This window comes from Acanthaster planci, linkage group LG06 (assembly GCF_054643075.1).
Source record: "Acanthaster planci isolate LZ-2023a linkage group LG06, COTS_SCS, whole genome shotgun sequence".
Lineage (NCBI taxonomy): Eukaryota > Metazoa > Echinodermata > Asteroidea > Valvatida > Acanthasteridae > Acanthaster > Acanthaster planci.
In genome coordinates, this window is record NC_141782.1 from 8708768 (window position 1) to 8729433 (window position 20666).

The window sequence follows — 20666 nt, forward strand, 5'->3', positions numbered from 1 at the left end:
CCATTATGTCAGACTCAAGCAATGATAATTCCTGCGATGATTTTTAATCAGTTGTCATGTTAATCTTATTCATTTGACAAAGGAAGGGACATTGAAAGAGCTGATGAGGCACAAGAAATATTTCCTTGTCAGTTGGAACCAGAATACACCCAGGAAGAGATTTTGCAACTGGGGGCTGTTGGCCACAGGCATGGCCGCAATCCGGGGGATCGACAACAAAACACTGACTGGTCATGATTTTTTTCCTGCACCATTATGAAAATTTCTGAAAGACGTAATTGTCCTACATTGGCTTTTTGATGGCTGTATTCCCCGATGTTTGATAAATCCTGTTTTAAGGTGTAACATGCACGTATTATCGTCGGCAAAACCAGGTGACGTGAAACGTTGGGTTGGGATTTCTCTATACAGGGAAAGCTGATCGTGTGTTGTCCACAAATCTAACCCACAAATGCTGGTGTGAAAAGTCACTCAGGAATCTATAAAAACTGCTCTCTGGGGAATTGTTTTGATTGTGACAACAGCCACTGACAACACAGTTTATCAGCATTCTTTCGAAATTTACAATTCACAATAGAAATTATTACATGTGTACGACGCAATGTGAAACAAAATGAATGCAACGTCAGTTTCCCAATAGCTCTGCACTGTGTTAAGAGAAGGACATGGGAAATAAGACTAAATATGGTTGACTTGACACATGCAAGTTACGTACCCGACTATGCGCCAGAGCTGAGAGAATTATTATTCTTGCGCAGACCGATCAACTCTTTTGCCAGAACTATGCATTCTGGTCTGGAAAGTTGAGTCCGTCTATGACATCACATTTTTGCTAAGATTTGGCTGCTGCCCTCAATGACCAATTTCGATAAATTTTTGTGAAGAGCCCAGGCGAAGACTGATAAAAGCACACAGAAAATGCCAATTTTTGCTGACTTAATGCCATAAGAGATGTGTTAATCCAACTTAGGGTTGAAACTATTACATAATGTCAATTTAACCCTACATGGCCAATCCCATTTAAAAAGGTCTGTGACCAAAGTGAGTGATGGGTTAGGTACATGCAAATGCAAGTCATTTTTAGGTACTTGGATGCTGTCTTTCAATAAACCATGGAAACACTAAATTGCTAGCCAATGTCCAGTCTCTTGATTTCTTGGGGTCCTTCTATGGCTGTCCTCCATTCACGTGTGCTTGGCTGGTGGCAAACTGATCTGCAAACTTGTTTGGGTAGGTAAATATGAAAGAAACAAAGGCAAGCTTGGACGAACAAGGGTGCCCAATTTGGGAAATATTAATGAAGAGAGGAATTACAATCATCAGTCGATCAACACTGACTGACTTTTGAGTGCAGGCTTATCTTGTTGCACTTTCAATAGTGCTAATCACTACAAGCAGAAATGAGCTGTGTGGACAGCTCAGAGTCAAGAGAGGGAGCCCTTGTTCATTGTAGTCTCCCATGGGTTCATAATGTGACATGAACATGTTGGATTCATGTCATTTGGCTCTAAGCTTTCAACTTCTCTTTTCACAGGTTCATCTTAAAAAAAAGTTGCACAATACCGATGTGAATTGTTCCATCTCATTCATAAAAGAATCCACAGTTAATACAAAGAAAAAAATAACTACCACGCACCGCAGTTAACAGTAGAAACAGTGTTATAACAAAGCAAACACTTCCCTCACTATTGTACAATTACTAGTAGTTTATTGTGGTTAGAGGAATAAAAAAGGTATATATCTATAAATCGTTGCAAACCTCCTAATGACTGTCAAGTACACAAACACATATGGAGAAAGCAAAGGTCAAACAAAGCCTGCTACAAAATGTGTGGATACACGCCTACCGAATAAAAAACCAGGTATGCCATGGCTGAAGAAAGGCAAATAAGTGTGTCAGTATATCAGTACTCCTTCCATGATGAAAAGTACTCATGAAGAGGCCACTCTTTCTGAGCTGGCCTAACTGGAGTTGACAGGGCTGAAATGTATCTACATTCAGGTCGGCATATGTTGGTTTGTTTTTTCGCTGTTCCTGAGGGAAGCCAAAACGCAGACCAGGGAGCCTGCCTGGGGCAAGTGCCATACATCAAGAGGAATTTATTGAAACAGAGGATGCCTGCCCCGGGAAAGCTGTCCGAGGCGATACATATTCCTCAGCAAACATTTGACCACGCGACCGCAACACCGCCTGCCGAGCCTTGGCCCCCCCCAGCCATGCGCGCGCGATCTTTGCAACACCACACGTCACAGGCCACACACAGACCCACCAAGGTAAATTTCTCTGGCCCTCCAATCTCCATTAATTTTATTTCTCCAAATGGAGTGATCCGTCATTCTCCACAGAGAGTGGGAAGAACTGCGGAGTGAGGGGGAGAAGAAGAAGAAAACTGGACAAACGAAAATCAAACAAAAAAACAGGGGAATGCGGTTAAATTCCATTAGCTTCGGACCCCAACTGCACTCCATCTCACTCTGGGTTTGGAGTGTGAAGGGATTTCAAAGCCAAACATATCAGTCAGCTGTGGTGACACGCTACAATCACAGTCGGGGAGGGATCTCTGGCTTGCTCTCTCTCCGCCAGCCCTATACTTGGCCTGGCCAAGCCACGGCTGCTGACTGCAACCGACCCAAGTGCTTCATCCTCCTACGGTTTCCCTCCCTCTGTTTCTGCCTGCTGGAGCATGCCGACACTTCCTGTGATATTTCCCCAGTAAGTGGCCGGGGCAGGCGGGCTGGGTGAGAGATAGCAGGGTAAAAAGCCACTGTTTGAATTAAAATGTGGGGGGGGGATGGAAGGCGGTAAGAGTGATTGGCAGGTGGCATGACATCACATCTGCACAGCCAATCAGAGTGAAAACTTCAAGAAGGTTATAAACCATTATGTGATTAGTGCAAAGTAATAGAATTTATCTGGTTTCCTTTTTTTTGGATAAGAAATTTGTCAGAATGATTAGCTGCTAATGGCAAAACATTACTTTGCATAAATTTCAGGTTTATGAATCCATAAATTTCCTCGGTTGTTTCTGCTAAAATAGGAAAAACAAGAACTATTTGAAAATATAAATGAATGTCAACATACATGTATCAAAAGAGCTTCTTGAAACAGGTCAAAATAGGGGCAATGGACAGATGTGATAACATGGCCAAGACGATGGAAGCAAGTGAGGCCAAAGAGGACCAGGTACTCAAGTATGAGTGAGACATACAAAGGATACCACTACCAGGGAAGATTATGTGAACAATCTGTCGCAGTCCTATGCGACACGTTTTCAATCATTTCCCTGGTTGCTGCTCCTTTTTTTCTCTCTCTCATTCTCTCTCCTCTTTCCTTCCTACCTCTCCCTACTTTCCCGGCGGATGATTGCATCAGAGTAGCGGTGATGATGAGAGCAGCATATGAATTGACGGATGGGATGGGGGGAGAGATGGATGGATTGAAGTGTTTGCCTCCATGCCGGCTGGAGAACTATTGACTTTATACAGGTAATGTAAGCCCCGCTACAAACCAAGTTAACTCAGCGCCCGCTCCGATCAAGTCGAAATGTTATAGCCCCCTGTTCTTATGCATAACTCGAAAGTGAACGGCGGAGAGGAGAGCGGGAAAGATATGGAGATGAAGAGTGGGGCAGTTTTACGAGTTTGGAATTAGGCCAAGACGACTTCTTTACAGAGAGTACGGGGGGGGGAGGGGGAGTGCAGGGAGAAATACTGATTTGGAAGGGCCAGCAATTTGAATTTGTACACCCAGGCACGTACCCTGTACGCGTGCTGTTTCTGGTTGATATGAAAAATCCTTCAAGTCAGGGTGGACAGGGATGCTTGAGAGAGGGGGGGGATGAGCATTCGGAGGAACGTGATGGCTACTTTGGCCAGATGTATAAATTACGGAAGGTGTGATTGAAAGGACTATGTAATATCCAACATTACTGTGGGTTGCTGGGTTTAATGCAAGACCACGACCAGATCAGTTGTTGAAACGCATGTATGGACACAGGTGACAGTTTGCTGCACATTGTACTATAATGTGTTTTCGAAGCTAAATACCATTTATTAATTTTTCAAATCTCATTAATAGGGAAAAGAAAATTCTTCCTCCAGTGGTATTTCCCCATTCTCCTAGAGGGGGAAAACAGAGAGTAATAATCCACACAAAAATCTTACCTGTCCTGGTGTGACCTGATCCCTTGGATCTGGTCAGGTCTAGTCTTCCACTGTCGGTTCAGGAATTTGAGAGATGCCTTCTAATCTCACCTGGGTCAATGTGCATCGCTGGGTCAGCTGAGATGTTAACACTTCCAATGATCCTAACTGGTTGCAGCATCTGTACACAGTACAAATGGACAGATGATGTTGGTTTAGTTATACCGTTGCGTGCAGTGGTATGAGATCTAATGATGGTTCATTATGACCTTCTTTCCCTCGTTTCAGCTGACAGATCCGGAAAGACAACCATCCCAATGAGGCTGCCTGCCAGGTTTTTTTTCTCTCTATAATTCCTCTCTCATCTTACAATAGTGAGGAAGTCAAGGTGTGGGAGAAACTTGACCAAGATGAAATTCAAGCTGCTTATTTGCAATCTGACTCCGAGTTCATTCCCACAAAATGAGTCTTAAGGCCATTTTTACACTCATTTTTTAGGGTTGTCATTACAAAGAGCAAACCGAGATCTCTGTTTTCATGCATTGCTCAGTTTGGCAAACTGATGGAAATGGACATAATTGATGAAAAATGCTGTGGTTTCCCATTAACTTACACTGTGCAAGATTCTTGCAGAGGTTTTAAACTCAAAAGTGGCTCTGTGGACTTTTAACTCAGTTTGTTAGGTTGGGCCTCATGTTCACACATTTATAGGACACAATGTTCGAAACACTGATTCAACACATCAAATTATTCGAATCAATCATTTCATGAATGCGCTCTTTGAAAATGAATAAGAGAAAGACACCCCCACCCCCATCCACCCAATCCCAGCCTCCAGAAACTGCCCTGAAAAAGTTTCACCTAAACTATTCTGAGAATTTCCTCACTGAAGTCTCTGTATTTGAATTACGATCCCGTTCATGCGATTCCCCCTTTCCTCTGGAGCCCCACCAACCAGAGCGGGAAAAGAGCCACGCATTTCATGCACCCTCCGGCCAGTTTTGGGTGAAGCATAATTATCCCCCGAAACTCTTCGCTCCTCGTAAGAAGATCAGTTCCCTCACAATCAACACCAATGATTAATCGTCCATATTACTGGTAACGTAACTGGATATCTTTATGGAAATGGGATTGATCCATGTGAACCCAGGGCCAAAGGGGATGTAACTTTTGACCAGAATTTTATACATCCTAAGAATTAAACTCCATTCCACCAAAAAGTAAAAGCTGGAGGGAAAAAAAGCATGGCCAGTGTAACTGGAGCATACCCCTCAAGAGGTCGAGATATCGAAAAATCAATGTCTGGGAAACACCCTAACGAGACAGGGCATGAGTTGATTAGCAAAACATTTTGGAGGACGGGTAAACAGTTATGCGGATCTTTGCAAGTAAAATGGCCCGAATTGGGACAGCTGCACAGCCTCCGGGTCCAGCAATTATGAACTGGAACTGTAAGGAAAGAGGGAAGAGTGAGGGAGATGGGTGGTGGGGTTACGCGCTTCAAAATGAAAAAAAAATAACAAACACAAAGGCAACAAACGGGGGGTAGGAAGAGGTCAGTGCGTCATTATTGGGATGATCGTCAATTCGGTGGGGTGTTTTGGCAGGATGGAGATGTGGGAACTTGGTCGGCCCTGGAAATGATACTCCCAGTTATTAATATTACCGAAAATGGGTCACTTGGGAGACATTTCCATAGGAATGTGCACAAAATTTTTTCAAAACTTTACCGTCCCATAATTCAATATTCCCTGATCTGATCTTAACCAAACTTTGCATGTTTTCCTTTCAGACCCTAATCTGTCATCTTTTTAAAAAGTAGACAATAAAAATTTTCTTCCTTTTCGTAGTTGGAGCATTAGGGAGACATTGAAATGTCTCCCTGATGACCGATGTCTCTTAATGTTGAAAAATCTACCACAAAATGTCTCCCAAGTGACCTATTTGGAAATATTACAATTTGTGTAAGGCGTGCATCTAGTTTCATCGACATGCTGCAATCACTTAGGGGCAAAATTGCGCTGTTATTAAAGTACAACTCTAACAATTGTGTCTCAAAATTGAGGACATCTTTAGCAGGAAATGTTTGTGAATTGAACATCAAAATCAGAAAAAAACCATACTCATGAGCCATGAGTTGTTTTCTTTCCTTTGGGTACTTTTATGTACTTCTTTGCTGAATAAACACATCTCACAGGGAAAAAAAATGCGTGAAGTGGTACAAACCACATTCTTGTTGACAAACAGCACCAATACTGTGTGAAACAATTTCTGCTGTGCTATTCAGTGGAAAATTTTGATAACTTGTTTATGCAAAGTCCCCTGAAGGACAATATTCCAACATGCTTTACCTTCCACTAAGAAGACAAGAATTCATCCGACTACTTGAAAAAAAATGGCCAGCACTAATAAAGTGGGGGGGGATGTAAATTGACCACTTAACCTAAAGAACATCCTGACATAAAGGGTATAAAGATTATTGGCTGCTCAGAGTACTGCTCCACCTTCTGCTTGGGCCAAAGGTGTGAAAATCAACTCCTGTTGGGGCCTATTAATGACCTCGAAATGAAAAGATGGAATTCCCTACGACCCCTTTGGCTGTGATATGCTTTCCAATTACCTTGTGCACAGAAGAGGAAACCAATTTGTCATCAGTGGCAAGCGGACAATTGGCAGATTTGATTGGCTCTCCATTTTTCAGTCGCCTACCGAGCTGGACAGACAGAGTGCTCGCACCCAGTACAAATGATGCCATTGTGGACTGACCATGAGATGTGCTTTTGAGGCACACATACATCAGTGACGAGTCACCTCTGGCCAGCCACAATGGTAGAGTGTTCCCTTGAAAAGTAAGAAGGTTTTGCCATAATAGTTTCTTTCATCATCCCAAGTGGTGTTAGAAAGAAGTTTGTAACGGCCTGTTGATTTCCTCCCCCCCCCCACATTTTTTGTCAATTTTTTTGGGGGGAGAGAGGGAAACTCTGAGGATGGTGCATTTGCCCTTGCCTGTTTGGATTATTATGCCTGATGTTTATGCGCACGAAAACTATGCAACTCTGTGCATCAGAAAATTGGAGATGCTGGTCAGGAACAAGACCAAGGACTGCTGACTGGTCAATAGCTGTCAGCCGACTCAACCCTTCCAGCTAACACTGGCTGATTGGGCACAATCTGGAGTACAGATGATGTGTGTGTCTAATGCCTTTGGCCAAATTGTCAGAAACATCTTTGTCCAATAGACTACAGTGCATAGAATATCGCATTGGTCCCTTTTCCCACCAAAGATGTATACAGTACAGGTGATTCACAATGGCGCCCCACCAAGAGTTTGCAGCGTGTTGGCCAATCACAATGCATGAAATCTGTCGACCCAATGCACGTTCGGAAAGCGTTGCCAAATTTCGCACGTTGTGATTGGCCAACGCATTGCTGACTCTTGGGGGCACACTAATGTGAATCGTCTATATTATGAGGGAATGAAAACACACCGGTATGCATTCAGTGATCATTAAACTTGCTCAGCTTTCTAAAATTTATGCAAGAGAGTACATGGATGAAAAAAAAAAAGAGTTCTGTAATACACATCAGGTACATGAAGTGACTGACATACATGCACATGTACATGTAAACCAATGCTGTCATGGATCTAGAGGGTAATATATTTGCAGCAGTAAATTATGCACGATGAACTATATGGTGAGATAAAAAGTCAAGATACATCACCAGAGTAAGTCATGATATGAGCCCTAGCCACATCGAACACCCAAAAGGCAAATTTTTAAACAATTTTCCATTATCCATTCCTATCAAATCCAACCATTGTAAAGTAATCATGAGGCATATATATCCTTTCACGCAAACAAACTGGAAACTCTGGCACAATGAGTTGGAATGGAGATCCCTGTAGCATTCTCACCATTTACAGACCAGGAATGTGCACATATTACTTGAATGCTCTGACAGCTGTTCTAAACACCGGTATGAATGTAGGCATGTAGGCTACAACTTGAGTGTAACCAGGGAGAAAGTGGCTGCTATGTACATTTCAGCATCAAGAATGGACAGTAACGTTTGTGTTTGTGTCTCACTGCAAACCGGAATCAGAAGTGTAAAAAAAAAAAAACAAGAATAGCTCAATACTTTCATGTCAGTTCTGGTGCAACACAGATGGGTTCGCTTTACTGTGTTTGACGTCATGCATACTTGTACATGTACCTGCAGTGGTTACTTACGGCAGGACATGCACAGCCACTGCAAAATCAAATTCTGACAGCGCTTCCTCAGCCAGCAACTGCGAAAACTCAAAAACCGTAAAGGGCTGTTCAGTCTGATTATTTACGAATGTCTGAGGAACTCCGCAGTTTCAACGGGTGGATAACCAAGGGCAGTCCGGTGTGCAAAATTATAAATGGCATTTCAGTCATTAATGTTGCCCGACTAGATATGAAGATTCACGTACGTGTATAAAGCCATGTAACCACCAGTAGAGCTGGCCTTGAGGTACAGATGTAATGGGATTGGACAAAGTGAGTCTTGAAGCCAGCTTTATTTTTTGAATTATTCTGGTTTTTTTTTTTTAGTTTGCATTCAGTTTGGCACAGTGCTGACAATGGGCATTACATGTGTGGGTGAAAAATGTTAGGGTTCCTTTTGCATGTACACTGAGCAACATCTCTTATGAATACCTTTAACTTCAAGTGGGTCTGATGACTTTCACGACTTACCTGGCCTCTAATGCGAAAAGGCTATGGGGAATGAATCCTCACAACTTGGCATGGGAGGTCATTATCAGTAACATATTTCAGTAGAGACATGCGTTTACATAATGAATACACATCTTAAATTCAGTTTTCTCACTGGACTAATACTAAGTGAAAATTTATAAGACACTGGTATCCACCCAGTAAGATGTCCATGGTTCACATACTACAAAAATACAAATAAAATCTTAAAAGCACTGAAATTAAATTTACAAATATGAGAAGCAGCAAATGAATACCAACTCATTTATTAACACTGAAACATGAGGTAAAGTTAGGTTTTCAGAGAGGATTTAAATAGTGATAAACAACAAATTTCAAATAGATTGTTCCAGAGTTCAGGAGCAGCATGTAAAAAGACCAGTCTCCCCAAGAATGGTCGGTGGGGGGGAACAGTGAGCTGTGGTGCTCTGCCCCAACAAAGACTATGTGTCGTTGATATAGCACATATACCATAAAACCACTGGTACTGCTCACAGGGCATGCTCAAGTCACATTTTTAAGAACACTGGGGAGGGGGCTGTACCCCCTTAACCTACAAGAGCTGGGGGAGCGGGGCAGATTCCAACCCCCCCTTGACATATTTCCAATATCTCTGCAGTGCATTTTTTTTCAGGAGCTAAAGCCTTAGGAGTTTTTACAGTACCTCCTTATGGTCATTTTGACATCAATTTTGTGAAAACTGACCCTACCGCTCTTGTGCAACACCAATTTTTTCAAGACAGGTCGGCAAAAACTGCATACTTTTTCTACTGTGGTGTTCAATGCATGTGGGCGGGAACACATTTAACCTTGAACTTCAAATAACTGTAACAACCAAATCATTTGCGTAACTACCTTCAAACATCATATTTGTAACAATATGGATTGTTTATACATGCCTGCCAAGTTTCAAAAAAATTGAGTGTGGCAAAGCCGAGTTCTGGGGGGGGGCAGAATCTGCCCCCACTCGGCTATGAGAGAGGCCAAAATAACCTGGCTCTTTTAGGGTCAAATAGATGAATGTGAAGCTATAAAATGGTCTGAATGTTATTTGTAATCTGTAAAAACTGATCACACTCTGAATGCTACCAAACATCACTTGCAATTTATTTTCCAGGGAGTGTGGAGTTCTGAAATGAAACTGTTTCTGGGGTGAAATTGATACAAGAAGAAATATCCATGAAACATCCAGCAGGGGAGGGGGACAATACAGTGACTTTTCAAGGCTTTAACCAGCTATGGCGACATGCATTCCATCACAAAGGGTTATGATTGAGAGAATCTTGTACTGTTTCAGTACAAATTACAAAGAAGAAGTGAGTAATTAAACTCTCTAAAAATCCAGAATTTTTTGAGCCAAGGATTTCAAAATCTGGGAAAATATCCTGAAAGATCACCCTCCTGTCTTTAGGAGGACCTGTGCAAGAAACGTGCACAGAGTCACATGAAGAAGACTGAATGATGATGGCTATATAGGAAGGGGAGACAGACTAGGTTGGACAGCTTCTATCATAAAACTCCTACCCTCCTTCCGACCAAAGTTCAACTGTTAAATACCACTCCCAATCTGAGCCTGCCTAATTTACATGTACCTGTCATTTCTTGGTCCTATCGCGCAAGCTCTGATAGAATGCCAAGCTCTTGCAACTTCCTGATGGATTATAAACAGACAGTTCACAAAATGTCACAGATTTCTAATTCTCATGCTGAGGCACTACTCGTCATTGGGGACATGCACTCGGCAAAGTATAGGGCTACAATTTAAATTCAATTAATACCCATGCCCGGCATGGTTTTTAATTAGAGCCCAGTGTTTTAAATGACGCAGGCCGAGGGAAACACGAGCTGGCCGAAAATTGACCACATAACCACTCCATCCCCCAATTAATCTACATGGGCGACACACAATGCTGACAAAAAAGGAAAAAAAGAAGAAGATATTCCGTCTAACTGCTGGCCCGTGAAGTATAAACAGGCATTTAAAGGGCAATACTCAATACCTACGGAGAGAAAAATGAATATTTAACGACCACCCCGGGGACATGTTGTAGAGGCTAGATCAGGATTTTGTTACAGCCAATGATACAGTTATAATGCAGGGCACATGTACTGGAATTTTTTTGGTTCGGGGGAAAATTGCTTTGAGTACTTGGGCACGAAAGGAATATCTTCAGCATGTCAGTTTTGGAGAGGAAATGGAATTCTTTTTTTCTCTGTCGATCCACCATCTGAAAAGGCATTGACATTTAAAAATAAAACTTGACAGTTCGGGAGGGAAGCTTCAAAAAGTATGTAATTGCTGAATTGAAATGTGGACATTTGTTACAAATTTATGAAAAGAACAATGAAACTAAGTTTGAGGATGTTGGAAAGCGTAAACACTGTTCTGATAAAAAGTTGACAAGTGTTTGTTTTGATGAAAATGAATCAGTTAAACGTAGGGTTGAGCAAAATGAAACAAATCCACATTTTGGGTAGTTTTGGAAAATCAATTTGTCAGTTGCTGCCAACGTACAGGCCAATAACAAAACACAATGTATAAATTGTGCATGAACATTGGCAGACTGAGCACTAAACACTCACACAGCTAGGATGGAAAGCACCCATTTTGAAAGTTTAAAGGGTGCCAGTACAGGTACTGATGTACATGTATCTACATACACTGCCTTACTTACTCTTACGTACATGTACCTCTAACAATCCTCACCTTGACAATTATTTTCCAAGTTTGTTCTACTGCTTTAAATAATTCTCATCAAATTTTGCCAACTTCATCTCAAACCTTTATCTCTTGACAATCCTGAACATTTCCATGACTGCACAACTGAACCTATCCAAAGTAAGATTCCCTTTTTCCTGGTGAGAAGTAAACGGGAAATAAATAATCAAATAAATAGTAAATTCTTTCCGTTGGGCCACTGAGAGCCTTTCTTGCCAATTTTCACCCCGCTAACTATTCAAAACCCCCTCAGCATCACGCTCAGAGAGTGTAGATTAAAATTGATTTTACCCCGAGCTGTTCGGCTAATAAGACGATGCGGAATGTGCGCTGGAGAAAGAGATACATAAAACAAACCGATTTATTAATGTAATGTGATGTGAGGCTCGATACGCCGCCTGAAGCCACAAGGACCAAATAAGTATAATTTAAATAACATATTTTGTGAAGAAGTTTGCATAATTATCCATTGAAAAACAACTTGAGAGCCATGAAGCGGCTCCTGTTGTGAGTGCAGTGCTTTGGTTCAGTGACCCTGCCTTTCTTCAGGGAGATACACGGCTGATTTCATGAGAGTCACTGTGGGCTGAAGAGCCCTCTGTTGGCAGTAAAGAGACAGTGACAGGCACATAGGAAAGGAGTAAAAAGCATAAAACCATAAGGTAACTGCAACTTGCATTTAATATAATTTTGATTGTAAAGCAACAATTTTGTAAACTAATGTTGAAGTGTATAAGAGCCCTGCTGTAGGCATGCGGAGTACCGTCAGAATTGGATACAAGTAAACTATTTTTTTCATTTTTTACGACAAGAATTCACACAAATTTTACAGAGAGGCACAACCACCATCTAAGCTTACCATCAAATGGGGGTCTAGCAGTCTTTTGGATCCCCTGCAGACTATTAAGGATTCCCATTCATTATGCAAATATGTAAAAAGCATCCAACTTCAGCAACTCTTACTCTGCACAATAGAGAAGGGTTCTCCCAGGGAACCAATCATCAAGCCCTTTGTTTCTTTGCTTAATAGTGGACCATTGTTCTGTGATTAATCTCACTAAAAAAAATTCTACTGGTCGATAGAAGGAGCTTTGGACAGATGTGATTAACCAAGGCTTTCTCAGAGTTTGCAATCTGACCCATTCAATTTAGACCCACATGTAGGCACTGTTGGGGTTTATTTTAAAAAAGATTCTCTGTCTTTCTTGCAGCCTCTCTCCTTTAAAGGCAATATACTGACTGAAAATAGATTTTTAAAAACCCTGTAATGCTCAAATAATGAGAACAAAAATTCATTTAACTTTAAAATCTTGATGGTGTAGCGGAATAAATCAATTCTAGATCAGAACTGGCCATTTTCACTGTGCATGGTTGAAGCCTGTCTGTCACATACTGTACATGTACATGTAAGTGCGTTGTCAGGTACCTGAATTACATCAAACTGGGCCCTTCTTGAGAGCCTGTTGTTTGCAGTGACCCCATTTTGACAGAAGTTCAAGTGGTCAAATGCACGCTGAAACTTTTTTCCTACCCTTTCAATGCAGAAAGTATCCTCCCTCTATATCTTTAGTGCATGATTTCAGAAAAGTAATGGTGGCAATTAATATTAGTCTGAACTCTCACTGCCATTCTCATCAGTGAGTCCCTGAGGTGACACTGACACAATACCAGACGAGTGTCGCACACCAAGAAAGACTGCAAAAGAGGGCCGTGGAAGTTAAAAAATGTGTTTCACATTTGAAATTACGGTATTAAATTGGGATGGAACATAATGCTATGTTAGCAGCATGTCTCACACAAGCTTTGCAGAAGCACTAGGCATACCAAGCAACAGCAGTTTTCAAATGTTAGTCACACTGCACCTCTCTGAGTCGCTGTTGAGAAAAATGCATTCATTTGGCATCAAGACCAAATCGGCCATGATCCACACAACATGTACCTCTGATCGGCTGAACAGAGCTTTAAATTGCCAAAGCGTAAATATGTAGGCCTACACGTACATGTACTTGAAAAAGCAGCAATGCAATGTCTCCTGCTCATAACATGCCCAAACCAAACCCACCACTAGAGAAACTGGTCTTTGCTCTAGGTGCTTTTCAACCAACATTCCCTTCCCCTTTTTAACTGTACATACATTTTTTATTCAAACAAGCATAAACTTCTTTTCCCCCAAAAAACCAGGGCCCTTAAAACAGAAGCATTTGAAGGCCGAATGGAAGCTCTTAGTTGTGCTCATTTCATCTTTGTCAAACAGCAGGGGCTGAAAAAAAATCTGAAATTCTTTTGATGGAAAACAGGTTTGAGGTAAGTCAGTGACCCCATGATAGACTGCTGGAATTACAATTAACAGCCTTGCACAAATACATATATGCATTCATCATTTTCTTCTGATTGAAAGCCAGCCCCATTGGGAGCCAGACCACAAAGTTGTCAGCAGTTTGGAAATAAGGGGGGGGGAAAATAAGTTTGATGGTACAGTGAGTGTCAGGTTGAGTTTATAGGCCAATGACCGCTACTCTCCTTCTTATTTAACCATAACCAAGAATGTTGTGGGTCACTCCTGGGTTAAATGTGAGTCGCTGGGGGCATTCAATTCATGTAATTGCCACTCCGAACGTTGGAGAATTCAATCTCATTTTGTTTTTTATTGGGGGGGGGAATCTGTCATTGTGTGCATCTGTGAAAATCAAACATTGACTTTACCGATCATAACTGCTGTTGAATTGTGGTCAAAGCAAACATGCTCACTGTGTCCACACAGATAGGCTAGGACAAAGCGTTCTTTTTTTGGGGGGTGGTGGTGCTCTCTGTCATTTCCTCTCTCCCGAGTCCCATCTGCTGCTAAACATGACTCCTGCATACCCACAGGGACTTGGTATATTTAGTTCACTTCAGATTCTGATTCTTGGCAACTTCCACATATTGTCTTTCAAACCGTGCACATAATTAATTGGAAAATTATCAACTGGGGCCCCACTGCTGTAATCAATTCCAGGCACTGTTAACAGTAATTGATTGAATGCAAATATCCCACGCGATTTTTGTCTTTGCGCTGAAATTCATTCTGAAACTGGCTCTCTGGGCAAGTGCGCATCTTCTAAGCAATGTGCATATTTATTCAGCGGGATCATTACTTGGCGATTTTCGGCTTGTAACATCCTCGGCCTTTTGGCTGTGCACACTGAACTGTCTTGAATGTGATCTCTTTCTTTCTCTCGTTTCTCCCTCGTGTGGGGGGGAAAATCTGTCAAGCTCCACTCTGTTCCTCATCCATAACACTTTTATAAGCAAGGGTTTGCCAACATTTTTAGGTGGGAAAACACAATCTGCGCAAATTGGCACACATCAGGCTACCCCCCCTTTTTTAACCTTTCTTGAAAACTTGCTGCTCGCCCGGACCCAAGTATTTGCCTATCCTTTTTACCGATGCTTCAGCTCCTGTGTTCAAATACATCCATCTCTGCTGGCAGACTGCATCCAAAAGTGTAATTGTTGTTGACATGGCAAGATTGCCCATCTATCAAGTGGGTGTCATATCTTAACAACAGGCCGTGCAGCCTGGTCTAGATATGTCCCCCAAACAATTTCAAACCATTCCCCTCCCCCAAGAAAAACGGATACACGTCATGGAGTATCTGTTTGTCAGTTGTTTGCTTGTTCGACAATTTCACTCACAATTGGAATTGCAGAGTGTATGCATGTCCTTATAAATGACAGGAACAACACTCTTGCTTTGGTCTTTGTAGTTCAAAAAGGTTTTCACAGACTTCAGAGTAACGACACAGCCAACAGTCCTGAAATCAAGCAGATGCAGCAGTACTAGACAGGAAACATCTTCAGTAACAGACCAAGATGAACAGAAATCTTCCCCTAACCTACCAGTACTTGCAAAAAAGTGGGAGTTAATCTGTAAGTTGACTATAGGGGTATAATGCACCAGATACTAGAAGACCTTGATAATAACTTGCTGCACTGGGTTTAGTATAACAATATATTAGCCCTAACCGTCCTCAATCCTCCAAGGGGTAAAGGATTGAGGAGTGTCAGGGTTAGTGTTTACATTACATATTTTAATGGTTCAGCCATATATACATGTACAGGTATTGCATGGAGCAGACCACCAAGACACCTATTATCCTTGGTCAGCCAGCCTGTAAAAAGCCATTTCTATAAGATTCTTGAGTAGTTCATACACCTGACTGTAAGTTACACACAATGGCAGAATTCTGAAGCCAAATGCATCACTTTTCGTATGGCCAGTTATTTTGTTTATGGATCAAAGGCAACATACATCTTGCCCAGGGATACAAAATACATGCAAAAATGGTACTCTGTCAAAAAAAACAAACAAACAAAAAAAGAAAAGAGACAAAAAGGCACCAAGAACCCGACTATCATCATCCACTGTCGAAAACACTAGATCATAAAAATGACCAAAGTCTCAAAACTCAAGAGGATGATGTACATGTATTTTTAAACTGTCATGAAACCTAAAAGCTCTGCAACTTGGACACAGCAATTTTGGGTTTCTTCAAGTTTACGAGGACCCTAGCAAGGGCCATGTTTGACTGATCAGTGAGCATTAGTCAACCGTTGGTCAATTTGGCCTGGTACTCGTAGGCTACCGAGTAACCAGTGAGTGACCCAAGCTCAAGAAAAACCTAGTCAGACGCCATACATTGTTGAGTGCTGTGACAATGCTTCACCTCGAGGGTAACAGACACAAAATGGAAATCGAACCGTTGGGTGAATCACACTTCCACGGAAGAGTCACGGCTGTCTGCAGGTTGTCACTCGGTGGAATGAGTAAATATGAAGAGTAAAATTCTCTACAAAGAATTAGAAATTTTCAATGTGACAGCAAAAGTTTACAACACAACCCCAGCCTCAACCTTTTGCCAAAGTTTTTCTTCACTCCTTCAACCCCCTTCCAATATTTATACACATTTTTACAGTGTACAAAATATATCATGGTGTACACGAACATCAAGATGCATGAATGGAGATAGATTTTTATTCAGGCCAAAAAAATTTGGACCATGCTGCTTCTCCGCTAATTAAAAACTGCCAATGCTGACAACCAGATACCCACAAAGAATAAAAGCCTCCAGCTTGAAACCCAGACGAGTCTACCAACTGATCCATCTACCCAGTTTCCTGAGTATCACCTGCCCAGTCCGCGATGCAGGCATGCCGAGGTCCAGGGTACATAACCCTGTCTAAACACAGCCAACCGTCCTTCCAATTCTTTCTTTCCAAAAAAATTCATTACAATTTAATCACATTTCAAAACTGTGCTCCTGAAGAATCCCAACTGAACCTGAAGAATTCAAACGAGAAACTAAAACCTTAAGTCTATAACTTGTCTGACCGTAATGCATGTATTCTTGAAGTGACCACAGGGAGAGGAGGGGGACGGGAAAAAAAGACAACCGTAGTGACAGCTTTTGATGGAAAAGCACCATTACGATTGAATAGACTTGATATTGAAGTCCATTACTTAGTAACGCGGCTTTTAAGCGCTGGAAGTAAGAAGCATGACTCGAGCAGTCCAGTGATCAATACCACAGAGGCTTAAGACTGATGTGGTGGGGTAGGGGGCGAGCAGAGCATGCAGGCATGACACCCGGCGTTCCCGTCCTCACTCTTATCTGATTGTACAGACACGGCAGGTGATGATGATGATTATTGAAAAGGGAAAGGGACGGTGGCGGCATGATGGTGGTGGTCGGGGGGGGTCTTAATAAGCCTTGCCCAGGATTAGTTTATAATTTGACTTAAATTTACACAGTGGTGTTTGTGTGCGTGTGCAGGTTGACACAACTGAGGACCAAGGTTTAATCAGAGTTTTGAGTTTTCTTCTGGGTTGGTGCTCCGATGATCCAGGGAGATGCTAGTTGCTGTGGTGCAGCCCAAGCGAGGGTGTTTGGGGCTTTTGTCTACTGGTATTTCACAATTAACCTATACTCAGTACATTTCTATATTGGCCAGTGATAAACTGTTTGAACAACCAGGGTTGTGGATTGAAGTCTACAACGGTGAAAAGGAAAAAAAATAAAATTGTCAATAAAAGTAATAGAACAACCTATGGATAAATGGCAGCCTGCATTTTTTCAGTGCCTTTTTGGGGGAGGGGGGAACAGAGTGCAGATTGATTCTGTAGTCCATCGTTCCCCCCCCCTTGTCAAAATGCGGGAGGGGGTATCATTCATCCCCCTCAGCATGGAGGTTCTTGTGAAAACACCTACTGTTACTGGCATATCACTCTCAATGCACTGTACCACCGTGAGAAAGCTTGCAGGCAACAATAGCTCTGATGCAAATGAAATATTTACAAGTGGAATCACAGGTGAGAAATTCCACAATACTGGCTCTTTTCTTTTTAATTCTGAAGAAAAGATTCTGAAATGTAATACATTCTGTGGCATCTGCACTTTTTATCTTCTCCACTCAGTTGGAAATTATGGAAATCATTTCCCATCCACTCATAGTCAACTCCTACGTTTGACACTCCAGCCACGTACGAACAGCACTTTGGCCAATCTCAAGACCTCCAACTACAAATTGATCTTTTCTTTCGTCCTCTCTTTTTTTGTCTTCTCATTTCTCCCCCATCAACACGGGGGTCCCTGAAATAATCTAGCAATTTTCAATTTCTGGTTCCCCCTACCCAGTCTGTCTCTCATACCCTCGACTAATCTTTGCCAATGAAATCGAAGACTGTCTGTCCGTCAGGCTTAACTGGGGCTTGGCAAATGCATCTAGCAGTGCACTAACCTCCCTAATGTAATGATTGGGGGCAGTTAGGCGTTAAGCAAGACATTTGGCTGGCACTCCCCTCGTGTTTTGCCCAATTTTTTGAGGGCGTCTAGAAATTCGTTTGCATGAGTTGAGGGAATGGACAGAGGGTGAGGAATGAAAACAGAAGCACTTGAAATTCTGTTGGGGTTGGTATAGGGTAGGATGGGAGTAGGATGGGGAGAGAGGGGTCAGGTGTAAAATATGGAGAGAAAAAGGATGGAATGACAACAGGGAAGATTGTTTGCACCAGCATGAACGGAGTGTTGCTTTTAACTGGATACAGACGCGCTAACCAGTGTTTTAAGCCCAAGGAGCTTTGATAGCAAGCTGCTTCTGTGGGAAGAAAATCATGGCTGTCATAGTAGCAGAATAGGTAACATGAAGCAATAAAACACAGCAAGACACATCAACATCACAGTAACCAATGAGAGAAAAATATAGACAGATGCAGGGTTGACAGGCCGCCCAACTAACAGACAGACAGAAAAAGCTATCAACTGACATGTTGTGTTGGTAGTTGGGAAATTTTTTTGGGGGAAAACACAAAATACTCATGTTGCCAGAGTTCAACACAATCAGAGGGGAGATCAAAGTAGCCGGTTATGAGAAATTCCTCAGAGAGACAGTGAAGAGGGAACGACCGACAGTGTAAAGGGAGAGTGTGCAAGACGGAGAGCGATAGAAAGAGCGGAAAACAAGATAGTTATGGTTCTTCAGGTGTAAAATTGCCTCCCTTACCCCCCCCTTCCCGTCAGGAACCAAGATGTGCTTGCCATGCCCCAACATCAGTTAATGTCATCATGGCATCACAGAGCACCCTCCAATGAATTTTTTCTGCCCTCTTCTTCCGTTTCATCAGCTGATGAGTTGCAGGTAAGATCCTGATTCTCCTGCAAGGATGGGCCCCGCTCATCCACATCATCCAATCTTCAAAATCTGGTTCCACTATTCTGGAGCCTTCCTCTGTGCCAGAGCACGAACCGCCTTTGTTTGCTGCATTGCGCTGGAATGGGGGGGGTGTATATGCGTGGTAGTGAAATGAAAGAGAGAGAGAAAAAAAAGATGACGACGTTCGGGAGAGGGTGAGTGAGGAAGTTTTTTTTCGGAATGCATTAAAAAAAAAAAGTTTAAACCAACTGAAAGGTGATGTGACGGAGAGGGCCTGACTTCATGCTGTGACAATTGCAGCATGTGGGTCTCTCACGCCTTGTTTGATGCCGGAGTTTGTGATGGGCTCTCGTCACTCCAGGGACGGAGAACCGTGAAAAAAAATTATGTAAGGTCAGGGCAGATGTGCATTAACAACTACCAACCACTGATTGTCAACATAACCGCGACTCTATAACCTTCGTAGAATTTTGTCGTCTTTGGTGTTAAATAAAAACCCAAACAAAATGTAGCTGAAGGGAGATGCAGGCCCTTTGACGAACACAAACTATCCACTGTGTTCTCCCTACATGTACATGAGATTAAAACCTACGCCAAAAGAACAAGGAACAGGGATCAATCCTTAGGTCAACAATGGCCAAAGACACTATCAAATGGTGGACACCGTTGGACTGAAATGGAATTTTTGCCAATTATTTGAATCACTTCTGTAAGTACAATAGGGAGAATTCATTCCAAATTGAGAATACCGCAACATTTTCTAATTTAAGCCAGTGACAGGACTACTTACTGAATGAATGCAGGATAGTTGTTTCCATAATTCATTCTGAAAGTCATGTATACCTGTACTTTGTCAGAAAGGGAGATGAAAAGAACTGAAACAAAAACCAATTCTTTGGTAAAATATCCAGCCCTTTGTCAGGTGTTCCCACTTGTGGCATTAACCTGAAAATTCTGAAATAATTTCTGGATGTTCCCATGCTCAAACCATTTCACTTTAAAATGCACTCAAAGATCACCATTCAAACAATTTTCAAATCTTTACATTGTAACTTAAACTGTACTCAGTAAAAAAAAAATTGGGAGCACTGCCCCCAGAATAATAGCCGTGCAATTTTTTTTTTCTGCGGAATATCAGCATTATCACCTGACCACACAAAAAGGGGCAACGGAAAAAAGGAACAAGAATGGATTCACAAACCAATGCCACAATGAAAGTGGATACCGGATCTGCTTTTCAACTAAAATATTATACAGTCGGCCAGATATATGCACGCTCAGGGAGGAAACTGGATCCTGGGTGAGGCATCCTATGACACGATCTGCTGACCTAATGACATACATGGCATAACCCTGGCCCTATCCGGTGTCAC

The 20666-nt window shown here is 42.0% G+C and overlaps 1 protein-coding gene across 1 annotated transcript in view; it reads right to left on the minus strand.

Annotated features, from left to right (window-relative positions):
- Nucleotides 1-20666, minus strand: part of zfp64 (ZFP64 zinc finger protein) — a 65516-nt gene that overhangs the window by 23295 nt on the left and 21555 nt on the right. Inside the window, exon 3 of the mRNA XM_022228310.2 lies at nucleotides 4165-4324. The gene's annotated coding sequence lies outside the window, so the exon portion shown is untranslated. The remainder of the gene's footprint in view (nucleotides 1-4164; nucleotides 4325-20666) is intronic.